At 41.9% G+C, this 16,197-nt stretch overlaps 1 pseudogene; it reads left to right on the forward strand.

Moving 5' to 3' along the window:
- Positions 1 to 14,366: 14,366 nt before the first annotated feature.
- On the forward strand, positions 14,367 to 15,830 carry LOC122178608 (annotated as a pseudogene).
- Positions 15,831 to 16,197: the final 367 nt, after the last annotated feature.

The following is a 16,197-nucleotide window of genomic DNA, read 5'->3' on the forward strand; positions in this document are numbered from 1 at the left end:
CCTGCAGAGCTGCTTGTAGTCTCGCGTGATGACTTTATTTAGACCAGGCAGTTGCCATATGATAACATTAGAAAAAGGAGGAGGAAGAAAAATCTTAAGATGGTAAAGCAGGTACATCTAAGCAAGGCAGATGCAATAACCTGCCATTTCTGCTCCATGTACATGCTTAGATTTGGGGAACCCCATGGACTGTTTTCAACTCAGCGTTTCTTGCTTTCAAAATGGAACTTGAACTTAGGATAAGAGGGTTTCTCCCTGTCCTTTTGCACGTGTCTGAGAGGCTTTCAAAGAATGCCATGGATTAACTGACCTCCCTTCATGCATTAGGGCTGGGCATGACAGGGCTAGTACTGGGGGAAGGAGGCTGTAATTCTGCTGTGTCCTATTCCAGCAGGCAAGTTTGTGTAGGAGAAGTCACTATCTTTCTTATCTCCTCACTCAGTGCTAAGGGGATGGCAGGATTTGCAGTTACACCTGATCGTATCTGAGGAAAGGCAGAGGAATTTGCTCCTTTGCCAGAGCATGTTTTGCACTTCATTGCACTATTATAAATCACTCTTCTCAGCTGTAACTCATGAATGAGTATGGGGAAGGGGGGGAGTGGAAAGGGGAGGGTGTGGAGGTTGAGCAGGGTTAACAAAATTTGAAACAGATTTATGGAAAGCCCTTCAAGAGTAAATAAAAAAAGACAGCCCAGCTGCTGCTGTTCTGCAACACAGCAAACTATGAGCAAGAAATCCTAGTAATTAGTTTCATTTGTAGGTGAAAAAAGGTCTTTGAGAATGTCTGGTATTAATTATCATTAAGGGTTAGTCATCATTTCCATTTGAAAAACCTATATTTTTTATTTTTAGCTTTATGTGTTGTCAGCTTACATGCAATTAAAGAACCCTCAAAGCAACCAAATCGCATGTATCACTGGCACAACTTTACAGGCACTGAGCCAGCAGCCTCCATTTGTCCCAGGCCCTCCATGTCCCTGCCTCAATGGGAATTAAATACAGTGGCAGCTGCTCAGTTAGCACTGATGGAGAAGACCAGACCTCCTTCCCAGCTGAGTGCCTTGCTCTATGCCCTCCAGACTACCTGGCTGCAGCAGCAGTACTGTTTCAGGTGGCCTCTGAAAGAGGCTGTAAATCTTAGTTGAGGTATGTGGGCGGAGACTTTCAATAGCAGAGAGAAATGCTAGGTATCTGCATCATTTGGACTGAAAAACTGGTATGTCTTTGTGCATTTTTATGCTGACTTTAAAATGATTAAAATTAGTATTCTTTCAAAAACGCACTCACCCCATTTTGATATAGAACCAGACTCCAGATTTGCTTAGCTTCGACTGCACCAGGAAGTGTTTTTTTTTGTTTTTTTGTTTTTGCCCTTAAATTCTGTTTTGCATTCTGAATTACAGCACTTGTTTGTGCCACAGCACTGCATGTATCTGCCACAGATTATCTTTGTTTATCTAGTGTGTGAATTTTAGAGTTTTATTGATTTGTGTTGCGTTAGTAAGGAAAGGTTGGTTTTATAGCTGATAATTGCTTTATGGCAAGCAATAAGGACTAGAAGGATTTGTGCTGGTTTACTAAATACGTGGGTAGGGTCCTGCTTCTGTTGAAGTTCTGCTACCGATTTAACTATAGCCAGCCTGTTGCTCCTTTTTGACTAAATCACTGCAAGGTTTTGGCAGTTTAATCTCCTTATCTTTAAACGGAACAACTATTAATTCTCTGCTAGCAGATCTTCCTAACCCTGTTTGGTACAAGAGGAAGTGTTTTCTAGCGTAAATGATGTAATGTTTGGCTCCCGCACTGTTCACTGGAGCTTGTCAACAGAAAATATTTTGGTTGGCTGTTTCTAAGACCTGAAGTAATACAGCATCACTTTGGCTCATTAGGGCATTAAAGATTTCTTGTGTTTCCTATAGATTTGGAAGGAAATGGACAGGAAAGTTTTGCTGGTGATGTGAAGAAGCAGCGTTTCTGAGGGAGCTCTACCTGCTGAGGATTCCCTAGCTCTGGTGTACTTCTGCACGCCCAGCTGTGAAATGCAGCAGCTGTGAAGAAAGGTGTGCAAAAGAATTGTTTTGAAATGCTTGCTCATTAGTCTTAATAACAGCAGAGCTAAAAATAGTTTCCTCATTGTGCTTCTTTTTATTACATATTTATAGTAAATATTTTTTTGAGTGTTTACATATATATGACTATACATATAAAATTATATGTATGGTAATTTGCAGTTTTTGGTTTGTGTGCATCTCCCACTAATATCAACAAGTGGTTTTGTGGACAGAAGCCTTCCATGGTATATGGTTTTATTCAGAGGAAAAGCAGCAGCAAAAGAAAATGAGGAATTAAACATTAGCTGATCCTTAATTACATTAACATTAACACTTTAATTTACTTACTAGAACAGATTATTTTGGATGATTTCTGTATTAGTTATTCAAATCTCCACTCATACATTATTGTTTTCCTTTCTAATTGTGTAAATTTAGCTGTTTACATACTAAAATGTGGGTCAACTGAGAACTGTGTAAAGTGGGATCAATATAATATTGTTCTGCAACATCATCCACGCTTTTATCAAGATAAAAATCCTTATGTATAAAATCTGTGGGTTGATATTACTATTAAATCATCCCTCGAGAAAAACCCTCACTGCTAATTAATGAATTATGAAGCTCAGTTTAAAAGATAATCTTTGACACTTAAATCTATTCATAAGAAGAACGTTTTCATCAGTAGATTCCATCAGAAAGTACTAATTAAAGCTTCCTCTTCCTGCTCTGTGTTTAGAGACAACACGGGCGAAAAATGGCTGCTCATGCTAAGATATAATTCAGATTTCCAGTGCAGTCCAATTTGCATAAATTCTAATAAAGCATTATTAAAATCTATTAACACTTGTCTATGGCAATTAAGTTAAGTTTGCTATTTTGAAAGATTGCATTTCATGCAAACTGAGATAAGGAAACATGGAGGGCTAGCAAAGAATGCAGTGTAATCCAGGGAAGTGTGTGAAATGCGTGTTATTCACAAACTTTAGGAAGGAGTAAAGCTCTGTTTTCTTAAAGGCAGTAGAAAATTTTTGACTCTATGGAGTTGAGATTCAATCATGGCTGCCCTCAGATGTTTATTTTACCATGTGTATGATATACAAGACTGGTGAACATCATGATACTTTATTATAAAACCTGGAGGGCACTGTCCTCTAGAGAGAATTGAAAGTTTTAACTAATATTGATTATTTAGTACAGACTGTAAAGATTGTAAATTGAAGTGGGGGGGGGGGGCCCCGGGGGCGAAGGAATGTGGAACAAGGAAAAAATTAAACTCTTTTAAGTGTTCTTGAAGGTTTCATGGGAATTGGTGAAAATTCATGTAATGTTAATTCACAGAACTTCTTTAGTTGCTACTGTGTATGTTGGATTTGTTTGTTCACACAAATTACATCTGTAATGCCCCTGGTACAAACCCAGGGAAAGAGATAGCATTGGAAGCTAGCTTGCCGTTCTGGCTTGATACCCCACTTGATCCCTGTTTTGATAGAACAGTTCTTCATGCTTTGCTGTATGTACCTAAAGGAATCTCCAAACACTCTGACGGGAGCCCTATGAAGCCTTTGACATGGTCCCTCACCAGATCCTTGGGGATCTTGGTAGGCGAGATGCTGGACAAGAGCCTCTGCGCCTGCAGCCTGGAAGATCAACTGTGTTCTGGGCTGCATTAAAAAAGGAGTGGCCAGCAGGGAGAGGGAGGTGATCGTCCCCCTCTATTCGGCTCTTGTGAGGCCTCATCTGCAGTACTGTGTCCAGGTCTGGGGCTCCCAGCAAAGAAGGACACAGAGCTCTTAGAATGGGTCCAGAGGAGGGCCACTAATCAGAGGGCTGATTGATCAGAGGGCTGGAGCACCTTTCCTGTGAGGAAATGTTGAGGGAACTGGGATTGTTTAGCTTGGAGAAGGCACTGGGGAGACCTGTTGTGGCCTTCCAGTACTGTTTGCATCGGTGCATAGTGATAGGACAAGGGGGAATGTTTTTAAACTAAAACAGAGGAGGTTTAGGTTAGATATTAGGAGGAAGTTTTTCACACAGGGTGGTGATGCACTGGAACAGGTTGCCCAAGGAGGCTGTGGATGCCCCATCCCTGCAGGCATTGAAGGCCAGGCTGGACGTGGCTCTGGGCAACCTGGTCTGGTGGTTGGTCACCCTGCGCATAGCAGGGGATTTGAAACTAGATGGTCTTTGAGGTCCTTTTCAACCCAGGCCACTCTATGATTCTATAGGGTGTCTTAGATTGGGCATAAGGGAGAAATTTTCTACTGCAGTGAGTACGGTGAGTCTCTGGAGTATGTTGCCTTGAGATGTTGTTATTACCCCATCACTAACTGTATTCAAATCCAGACTAAATGGGGCTTTGAGCAGCCTAATCTAGCAGGAGATGTCCCTGCCAAGGGCAGAAGTTTGGGAGTAGAAAATATCCAAGGGTACCTTCCCACCCATATCATTGTAAGACCCCCCCCCCCTTTTTTCCACTGCTGCTCCATGCTTGGAAAGGGATACAATGACATGAGGATGCAGGTGGCATGTGCAGTTCAGCCCCAGAGGACTGGCTCTGGCTGCTTACACTCATTGCTGAGCCCCAAAGAGGGCTCTTCGCTTGTGTAGCTCACCCAAGGAAACCAGGACAACCCCTGTACTGGGGGCCTGAGTTGAGACCCTTGCTCTCTTCTGCTACATTTGTCACTGTTGCTGCAAACTTGAAGCTGCAGCTGCTCAGCACTCTGATTCTGCATTTTTACAGTCTGCGGTTTTTAGATAGTCTCAGTAACAGGTCGTTTCCCTAAAGAGAGATTCCAGCTATTAGGAATGCCTTGTTCAAATTTAATGAGCAATACTGCTTCTTTCAGGGTTTTCTGGGAGAAGATTTGATCCATTAGTTCCTGATAACATATGTGCTCAAAGCTTCAGAGAAGCTGGAAGCATCAGTCATCCAAAAGGAAGATAAGCACGGAGGATATGCACATACTATATTCACCCCAGTAGTTTGCATTTTAAATCTGCATTGGACAAATTCACCCAAACTCTGCTTAGGAATCCACTTCCATGAGGGCTGTTTTAAGGGCTTTTAAAAGAAATAGAAGCAAACAAGCAAGAAATGAAAATCTTTGACAAAACTCACAGATCAAAAACAAGAGAAAATGGATCCTTTCTCCTATACTTGGAATTCTTCTGTCCAAATTATGCTCTTTGGACTATGAATTGGGACTGAGAGCTGGAAGGTTCTTAGCATTAGGGAAAGTTGTTTGTCAGTATACCTGGAGAAGTCAGGTTTTACTTTGTGTTCTTCCAGACTTCAACTTCTTCAGTGTTCTGGGAGTTCACTGTTCTGGGAAAAGAAAAACAAGTAACAAGACTATGGTAGTTATGCATTTACTTTGCACTGACGCTCCAGGATTACATCACCCTGGAAGTTAGCTATTTGGCGCTCCCTTGAAGAAATCGGCTGTCTCCATCTCCAAATTTCTGTTAAAACCACATAAAGGCTAGATTTAGTTACCAGAGATAACCTTGGCAATGACTTCCTACCAGTGCTGGTTATGCTTCACTGAAAGCAGAAGTTGTGAAGCAGTAAAGAGGATTCTAGGGCAGGAGATGGTGCTGGGCTATTAAACCTTCGTTATTAAAGGACAGGACTGCAAAGGTCATGGCTTTGATTTTGGCTCTCTTTCTTGCCGGCATCTCATATGCTAATTTGAAAGCACAGCATAAAATAGAGTAAAAAAAACTTGTCACTAACCATGGTATATTCCTTAAAGGCTAGAAGGATTTACAATACTTTGCTTGCATGTATCTATATACTTAACCAGTAAGGTTATTTTTTTTTTTTCCTGGAGTGAAGCCATGTAAGTATCTAGATGGGTGGGATGACATTATTTATATCATTTTCAGAAAAAAATTAGTTGTTGGACATTTTTTTTTAGAAGTTTCTCTAATTTATTCATTAACATTTTATTTTCTGTAGCCTGCTAAGTTGGAATTAGGAAAACAATACCAGCAACATTTTGGAGTGTTCTTCAAAGCATTTTTTAAATAGTTTTTCAATACTATGTGGCAAGAAGTGAAACACACAATATTTTTTCTATTGTACAATAGAATACACACAAACATAATAGAATATGAATGTTTTACATGCTTTAAAAAAAAAAACCTAATATTCTAATGCATTGAGGTTGTGCCTCGCAAGCAATGCTGTCTCTCCTAGCTTTTGCTAGGGGACAGTTTATCCCATGCCATCCAGCATGGAGAACATAGAATCATAGAGTGGCTTGAGTTGGAAGGGACCTCAAGAATCAGCAAGCTCCAACCCCCCTGCTACAGGCTGGGCTGCCAACCTCCTTACCTAATACTAGATCAGGCTGCCCAGGGCCGTGACCATTTCCTCTTTTGATTTATGCATTCCCCACACCTACAAGTTGCCACTGGAGCCAACAGTTACTGAGGACATGCAAAGAAAGCAGGAGTGTGTCCTCTGTAGCTGCTGTCCAAAAGAATGGTGGGACGTGGCATTTCCTGAAGCTTTGATGTAGTTTGAAGGGCTTATACGAGGTGGGGTTTATTTTGGTAAAGTGAGTCCTCCTCTCTGTCTCTAAAATAGTTATTGTAGAATGATGTGAAGCATCCTGAGAGCTGGAGCAATGCTGCTCAGATGGCGTTACTGCATGAGTGGCGTTCCATGGTGATCGTGGGGAGCAGCCTGTTCTCTCTCAGTTTCAGAATGAGGGCAGTTGGTGGCACCAAAAACAATTGGAGAAAATTTGCTACCAGTGCTGTTCTGCTGCAGCCCAGACATGGAAATAAAAACAGTCTCAGTGATGAGTATCACATTTCCCGGTATGAGTTAGGCCTTTTGCTGACTGTTAAAAGCGTACGGTTAATAATGAATTAAAAACTTAAATACTAGCACCTACACAGTGTGACCGGTGAAAATTTCCGTGACAATCTTTTAATTTACTCCCTGTCTTCAAAATTATTACTGGATTTTCTGTTTACTTTTCCCCATCTGGCTATTTCCATCCATCTGTGGTGTAGCTGAAGTCTGTCAGATCGTTTCTCAGATTGGTGGAGACTTTAAAATCATAGAACGGCCTGCGTTGAAAAGGACCACAATGATCATCTAGTTTCAACCCCCCTGCTGTGTGCAGGGTCGCCAACCACCAGACCAGGCTGCCCAGAGCCACATCCAGCCTGGCCTTGAATGCCTCCAGGGATGGGGCATCCACAGCCTCCTTTTTTAACGTAATGTCTGTTGTGCTTTCCTGCGTGCAGCTCTCTAAATATGTTTTCCTGTCTTTCCACTCACCCGCCCAGTTCTTCACAACTAGCTGCCTTGGCAAAATGTTTCTGGGTTTGCTTCATACCACATGAAGTCTGGGCAAAGGAATGCTTTCTAATACATTTATGTTGCTTATTAAGAAGAAAACCAAATCTAGGACAAGAACAAAATTAATCACTGGCTTATTAGTTTGGCATTGTTTCTTGCATACAGAAGTGTTTTATCAAGCATGTTTTTTTTACAAGTAAATAAATGACAAGCAGGAGTATCAAGCTTAGCCCAGCATGAGTATTAACAGTGGTTACTGCTGACAGCTTTTTGCTATTTCAAAACAACATGTTTCATTCCCTTAACTCCATTGTCAGTGGGAATAAGGCAATACCAAACCATTCGGCAAGGATGCGTGCAACAGGGAGCATTCATGGCTTTACTTTTGTCTCAATTAGGAGATGTTCTAACTTGCGCTGGGAGACTTTGCCCTGGTACCCCCCAGAGCTTGAGGCTGTGTCCGCAGCAGAAATTGGAGCCCTGCAGCAAGACAGGACAGGGCTGTGGTAGGAGAGCTCCTTCTCCAGCTCCTTCTCTGGTCCTATGCAGTTCAAAGCTACAAAGAAAAAGGTCCCAGAGTTTACAGCATCGGGTTGCAGGGATACATCACTTGATTTCAGCCAGAGCTTTCATTAATGCTGAATTGGAAACATTTAGCAGAAGGAGAATACGCTGTTTTATCTTAACCTATGGCAAACAGAGCTGTGGCAGCAGCCCACTGAATTTAACAGAATGGGGTGGGCATTTAATGTGTGGGCCTGGGTTTATTACATTTGTTTGGGCACAGTGGCATATGATTATAAAGCAGGATGCAGCAAATAAACTCACTCTTGCTGTTCACCCTTGCTGGGCAGGAGGTAGACTTTTTGGGAAGTTGCAGTGTGAAATGTTTGTATACTTGGTGATGAATGGGGAGCCCTTGCTGTCCTGAGTGATGTGGGTCCAGACGTGGGGCAGGCAGGCTGGGCAGTGTTCCTGTTCTCTCCCCCAAAAGCCGGCTAGTAACTTCAAACCTCTTAAGGGACTATTCTGTGAAGTGGAATTCTGGTATCCAAACTGTCATGCTTGTCTCAGTCTGCCTCCCATGCTCTGTAGCCCATATCACTGGCAGCCAGTCCTCCTGGTTTGTCTTGGAAAAATTTGCCACCCTTTTTTCTCTTTTTTTTTTAAAAAAAAGAACACTTGAATCTTTACATCTCCCAACTGCTATTTTGTTTTGTTTATTTCACTTCTTTCAGACAATCTAAAACCTTTTTATTTTTTTTTCTTTTTCCAGGAATTAAAAATCTGTTCTTAATTACAGGGCTTCATATGAACTTAGATAGAGAGGCATAACAGCAACAAAGGAATGTCAGGCTGCCTTCAGTCAGTTTAATTTTACCTGGGAGATCAGGCACATTGACTATAACTTGTATACCACAGTTTTGCTACAGAAGATAAGGGAAGATTTTGTTTTCTGCAGTTTGTGGCACATTACACTGATGAATAGAAACACATACACTTTTTGGGTACTTCCTCCTAACTTAGCAACTTACAGATAAAAACAAAACAAAAAAAAGCCAAAGCAGCACTACTTTTGCTGGTATGATGTTGAATAGAGTTGTCTTAAAATGTCTGTGAAATAGAACAAAGTTTTCATCTGTCACCTTTACATTTCATCTCAGTATTAATGCAGATGGATCGTTTCACTCCACTTATTCTCTTGTTTGAAGTCCACATTTTTTATGTTGGTTCTCTCATTTTCAGAGATAGAAGAGCCTTTAATCTGAATGAAACAGCAACTGTGATAACCTGATAATCAAATAGGGGAAACCAAGCAATGGAAATTACAATTCAATCCTATTCCTTTGCAAAGGATTTGAAATGTTATTCACAAGTAACCTTAGACTAAAGGACTTAGCTTTGCTGACATATCCGGGTTAAGTAACGGAGGTCCTTTCAGAAGTGATGTTCTTTGATGTATGTGTGATATTTAAGATACACGTGTTGAGTTGTGCTAAAGATTTGAACAGCTCATTTTGGGAACACCTCTGACTTGAAATCCCTGGGATTAAATCTTGAAATGTTAAAATTTTATGGGATGTGCAAGTGGCATGTGGAAATACCAGGGCTACAAACTATGCTAGCAGGGAGTATGAAGCATCTGGATTTAGGGACTCAATGGGAGCTTTTCTCCAGGATGCCATGACTTGCTAAGAGGTGATTGCTAAGGATGGATCTTCCTGGGATTTATGTATCCTTTTATTTAACTTTCTTGGAAGCATTGAGTTTTATGAGGGCTTGCGTGGAGAGTGAGTAAAGAAAGAGACAATTAACTTCTAATATTTCACAGAACAAAATAAAGATATTTTGTGTGAAAATTTAACACAAGCAAAGTTAAAGATCTTAAAGCTAGCTTTAGGTTAAAAGTTGGCCAAGAAATTTTTAAGTTCAATACACAAATGAAAGTCTGCAACTGCAATGATGGAGGGACAGCGTGCTATGATGCGTCATTTCCAATGCCTTACTAAGATTAAAAGAAAATGAGAAGAGCTCGGGCTGCTTGGTGGGGTTGAAATCTTCAGATTGGTGGTAGGATTTTCAGGTTTATACACCCAAGGAGCAGTGCTATAACTCACCATACTGTGTAGCCACACAGTGACTGTTTGCCATAAACCACAACTCTTCCTGGGAAAAAAAAAGCAACAAAAAACTCTAAAAAAAACCAAAACCAAAAACCTTTATTTATCTTAATGTAAATCTTATCCGCAGCATAGACCTGGTACCTTTTATTGCCACTGTTGTTTCATTGTAGTTTAAATATTAGCCTTTGTAGTGCATTTGCCAGAAGCAGCGTTCCCTGTGTTTTATTAAAAGTAGCTGAAGTTTACCTCCTGTTATTTGTAGATAAAAAAGGCTCCTTTTCTGGCAACAATGTGAATGCCATTATGTGTGCTGTACGAAGTTCTAACAGCTGTCTGTGACTTCTTGTATTTCTGCCCATTTGTATTGCATTGGGGCTGTAGTGTCTGTATACACGCACATGTATATCCATGTATTTGTGTTGAAAAACAAAGTATTTTCAGGGTAGCGTTTTATTCACTAAAGTAAACACTGATGCATGGCTCCTGAGAAGGTGAATAAAGGGAAAATACTATTAAAAGGAATGCATGTTGCATACCTGCTGGGCTTATGCAATATTTGTGGGATCCTGGCACGTGTGCAGAGTTACATCCCAGGTCAGCAAAGCATTTAGTCAGGAAAGAGGAAAAACCTTAAATCTGCTTACAGTGTTAATTTAGAAGTTTGAATCCAGAGGAGCTGCCGTGCTATTTTTTCTTATTATCTTTGTCGTTCATAGAATAGAATCATTTGAGTTGGAAGGGACGCTTAAGGGTCTCATAGTCCAACTCCTTTGCAATGAACAAGGACACCTACAGCTACATCAGGATGCTCAGAGCTCTCTCCAGCCTGACCTTAAAAGTCTCCAGGGATGGAGCTTCCATAAGCTCTCTGGGCAACTTGTGCCCATGCCTCACTAATTGATTGTGACTGAAGAAAGGTAATCTTTTTGCTTTGTTCTTATTTTTTTAAAGTAATGCCTACAAGAAGGTGCCCTTTTGCAGTTTTTTTAGTCATTTTTGGTATTAGTTCTTCCCTAACATGTGCATCTCTGATGACTAGATCATAGCTGGAGCAGCAGCTCCTACTGACTTCTTTTAGATCAGGGTTTTCTTGTGGTCCATGAGTGGTATGATGTGAATCCTCAATGCTTTGGCCCCATTGTGGAGCTTGGCAGAAGTCCTCCCAATAGAGAGAACACAGGAGGGAAATGCTGTACTGTTCTGCTGTATCTAGAACAATTACGCTTTTAAGAAACTGCTTTGTAGGAGGCCACAGCTCAGTCACTCTTGCAAGCTGCAGGCCTGGCAAAGCTTCTGGTTTCATCTGGTTTTGTGACTCATGCTGGATCCTTTGGAGACCAGGGGTGAGCCAGGACTGCCTCCTTTCTTCTTTGTGGGGCAAGCCATTAGGTCACTCTCTCCTCAGACCAGGTGCTTTGCTTCCCAGTGACTTGCAGAACTTGACGTAGAGGTCTCTGACCTTCTGCCAGCTTTGATCAAAGCCAGGCAAGATGCTCATGAGCTGCTGTGAGATGGGTGGATGGATGGACACGCACACACTCAGTGTGATTGCATTAGCCTTGTCTTCTTAGAAAAACAGATGAAAGCTATGTAATTTAACAGCTGAATACGAGTTCTGTGGACAGTAATAGAAACAATGCTGCCTCTACCACACCATACAGACCTGGCTGGCTTCTGAGGCTCTCTTTGAAGAGCCAGGGACAGGCACAGTGCTGCAGTGGTGAGATGTATGCAGTGTGAATAAACACATCTGGGCATTTCTTCAGGGGGGCTGACACTGGTGTCTACCTAAGCATATGCTTTCCACTTGAGCCTCTGTTTGGAGTAAGTTCCATGAGGGAGAAGATAGCTTGATCTTGTTGATTAAGCCTGGGGCACAGTAACGCTTCTAATAGCGTACTGCCCAACTCGCTTGAAGACATGTCCGTGTCCACAAGGACAGATGGTAGCCAGAGATGTGTATTTTACATTATTGCTTACCTTTCCACCTTCATTTCTCAGCTAGTGTACAGACTTTCCAGGAGCCTGTTGCCAATTGCCATGATAAAATTTCTTAAGAAGTGCACAAATTTGATTGAAAATGCACCTTTCAGCTGTTATGCAGAGCAGCTGCTACAGCTGCACAACTAGGCAGGCTAACCTCTTTGCTATCCAGCAATGTCAAAGTGGTCTCCCAGAAGTTTTGTTCTGGAAATGAGAAGCAAGCTGTCCCGTTATAACAATAACAGTAGTTATATATTTTTTCAAAGTGAAGCCAAGTATTGAAAATATGGGGGAAGTTAAAAATTTGGTAAGGAAGAAAGGAAAATATTAGTTCTCTTTCAAGCTAGCTGTTTTAAAAGCTGGAGACATCACCACATAGGCTCATACTTTTGAGTAGCAGGCTTCTTTACCAGAACTCAAGAGTGAAACTGGAGCTAAGGTATGACATAGATTAAAAAAAAAAAAAAAAAAAAAAAAGCTGATTTTACTTTGGACATGCTGAGGAACAGCTCATTTTCTACCCAGAATCTTTTGGCAGGTTACAGTGTCTTTCTAGCAAACGTGTGCTGTTTTTCTGTTGCAATATATTTGAGAAATGGAGATTTTTTTGGGCTCTGCAGGACATAGAGTACTGTGCCTGTGTGCATCTCAAGCTGTGGGAAACCTTTATCTTTAATTACAGACTATGATCTGAATAATGCAAGAGCTTTATATCATACAGAGATAAAGCATTATTGTGTACATGCAAGTGGAGATTGTTAAAACAGTGGAGTATTTTTCCTCTGATTTTAATTGTTTAAGCATTAAACCCAAGATTTCTCTTGAAGTAACTGTATTTACATAGCAATGCTTTGTTACTATTTGGAGGTAAGAATTTTGTGGAAATCACTTGCCACTTCACCTCGATGCCCAAGTCAAGATGTTTGCTCTGCTGTGCCTGCATTTCTGCTCTACCTTTGTAGGTTCCTACCTGTCTGTAGGTGTCCATCTGTCTTTTGGCTACCCAGAGTTTCAATTTGACTTGGGATCTGGCTGCAGCTGGACATGTTCCTGTAACAGAGAGCTGGGAAACACATCTGGCTACCGTCAGGCATAGGTTATGGCAATATATGTGACTACATTTCTGTGTTGCTTTCTATAACTTCAGTATCATTCTACCTGTGAGATTAATATTCAGTGCCGTGGAAAGGATTTTGACAATTATACCTGGACCTTTAGCAAGTATCGTTTTTATTTGATGCTATCATCGCTTTGGCATTTGCAGTTCTGTGGGCAGCAGCGAGCTGAGATGTTGCAGTATGGCACTTCAAACCTCGAGTCTGGTTGAAGTAATAGTTAATAGCTACTGCAGATTTACTTTACTCTTGAGCCAAGAAGGGATGAATGCTGGGAGCCAAATCTGAAAACTCGTCACAACCACATGAGATGGAAAAGCAGTCTCTGCGACATATTGATAGCTGTGGATGACAGATGTGATATTTATTGCCATGGACAGTAAAATTTATATACATTAAAAAAATGCAAACTTCGGCAAGCGATGGGAAGCACTGACAGGAAACGCCTTAGAACAAATTTCTGCAAGAAAATGTGGCCGGAGGAAGCTGCTTCAGTGAAAATGTTTTATTTGTTCTGATCCTGGGGGAAAATGGTGGAGTACAAGAAAGTCAACTTCTGAAATATCATTTCCCTTTACCCAGTGAAAGTCACCTCAACTCTGGTAACTAAGGGGGATGTTCTTCCCTGGATAGCTTTGTAATTAGGGCTGTTTGTGTACTATCAGAGAAGAGAGCTATTTAAATGAAAGCTTTACTCCAGCTAAATTAAACTGGAGTGTCCAAAAATGTTTGGGTTGCCCTTTTCTCTTGATCAAATAAAATACTCTCTGTTAAATATTTAATATGTATATTGTTCCACTTCTTTTCTGCAATATTAATTTTAGTATTTAAGAAGCCTAGCAGAGTATTAAGTGGAACAGTAGCTTTATACAGTAGAAGATTGATTAATAATGCAAGCTTTTCATCAAATTATAGGTTCCCTTTTGTTTCTTTCCAGCCTAGTTATTGCAGTCTTGTGACACTGCCTTGTTACTGGGAGAAAAACTGAATTCTGATAAGAAAAAATTAGGAAGATTGCTTCAACAGCCAAAATTGGATAAATTGTTAACCATTATAGATACTACAGCTTAGAAATACTGGAAACAAGGTTAGAAGTGGCAGGAGATATTTTCATCTATCACAGAATTGGGAACTTCTATTTAGAATGGAGGGTAATTGTTCATTCCAGTGTTGCAAGTGTCCCCCAAACATCAACGTATATAATGTTTGCATAGGGGAGACCTTATCACTCTCAATAACTGTGTGAAAGAAAGTTGTGGCAAGGTGGTACAAGCATGATGGTACAAGGTACAAGCATGAAGAGCTTTGTTCACCAGCTCAACTACTATGGCTTCACGAAAGTTTCATGGGCCATGGAAAGATCTCCTTCGCTTCCTGAGTTTCTGGCTGAAGAAGTGGTGTTTGCTAGCAGTAGGAAAGTAAGTACATCAATTGTTCCCTATGTGAATTGGCACTCACAGTACATTCACAAAGTATCTTGATGTAGTCAGGCTATGTGGTAGGACTGAATTGACCAGCAGTTGAGGGTTAACCCAGCATTTGGCTCAGCTCCACATAGTTGTTTGCTCACTTCCCCCCTTCCCAGTTGGATGGGGGAGAGAATCGAGGAAAAAAATGAGAACTTATTTATTAGGAAAGAGACAAGAAAAAGGATAATAGTTGTGCCTGTGCCTATATACCTATGTGAATAAGTATAATAAGTGATCCATAAGAAGCTGCTCACCAACCCTGGAACCAAGCCCAGGACACTCCCACCCCCTCCAAGACTCCTTCCATTTGATGTCATATGGCATAGACTGTCCCTTCAGCAAGTTTAAGTCAGATGTCCTAATCCTGATTCTTCCCAGCTCCTTGGCCCCTTTGCTGAGGAGGGCCTTGGCTCTGTATAGTACTTCTTTACAGCAGCTAAAAACATTGGTGTGCTATCAACACTGGTTTTCTCCTGGAAGCAAACCATAGCGTCATACCAGCACTCTGAAGAATACAATTCCATCCCAGCTGAAACTAAGCCACTGATAAACCTTGTTAATGCCCACATTTGTTCTCAGCTGTGAAAAAACTCCTAGTTCCTGTATCTTGCTGTCCTTTAGCCCCACACTGACAGCAGCTAACTCTTGTACTTTTCCAGTTAATGCTATACTCTAGCCCATTCTTCAGGAGACAAATTACCCACACCTGCTGCAACACTGCAAGCAAAGAGCAGCCCAGAAAAGAAGTGCCGTGGCTGCCCCTGGTCCTGCCCTGCAGGAAGCACGGAATGAGATCCCCCCAGAAGAGCAGCCCTGGTGCTCAGCTCACATGGGGAGCAGCTGCTGGGCCAAAGAGGAGCCTGCAGGCAGCAGAGCTGGAAGGCAAGCAGTCAGCAGCACTCATGGGACCCCTGCCAGCCAAGCGCCCCAAGGAAGACACCCCCCCCGAGCACAAGCAGGCCCTGCTCACAGCCTGCCAGGGTCTGCCCTGTTCCACGCGGCCACTGAGCAGCAGCCAGATTCTGGGTACCCACTTTGACACCTGACTCCGTTCACAAGGAGCTCCCGCAGGCCCCAGAAACATCCCAGCTGCAGGCTCCTTGGGCCACCCTGCCTTTCCTTTGTGCATGTTTTGTGATGGCCAGGACGGCAGTGGCCAAGATGATACCACTGGACTGGCAGCCATGGGCAGCCCCGCACTGCCCAACGTGCACTTGCAGCCAGCACTGGGCAGATGCCAGCCATGGGATGGCCCTGTAGTATGGGACCCACTGCAGGCAGTGGGACAGCAGCCTCTCCTTACTTCTTCTACTTTGTAGTTCTTAGGTGTGTGTATACTTTAGGAAATAAAGTGCTAGGAAATAAATGTGCTATCACTATCTATCCTTATCAAAAGTTGATTTCTTTTCCATTTACAGTCTCCCTTTGAATTCAGAAAGGCCCCGGAGAGGCATCCCAACAGCCTTCTGTTCTCCAGGCTGAACAAGTCCAGTTCCTTCATAGGAACTGTCTTCATAGCAGATTTTCTTGACCAGAGTGAGGTGGGCATGGAACAGGCTCCCCAGGCTGCTGGAATTCAAGGAGTGTTTGGACAATGCTATTAGTCTTAGGGTTTTAATTTCCAGTA

The sequence above is a fragment of the Lagopus leucura genome, unplaced genomic scaffold (assembly GCF_019238085.1).
Source record: "Lagopus leucura isolate 7727_CA_CO unplaced genomic scaffold, USGS_WTPT01 Super-Scaffold_100002, whole genome shotgun sequence".
Classification (NCBI taxonomy): Eukaryota; Metazoa; Chordata; class Aves; order Galliformes; family Phasianidae; genus Lagopus; species Lagopus leucura.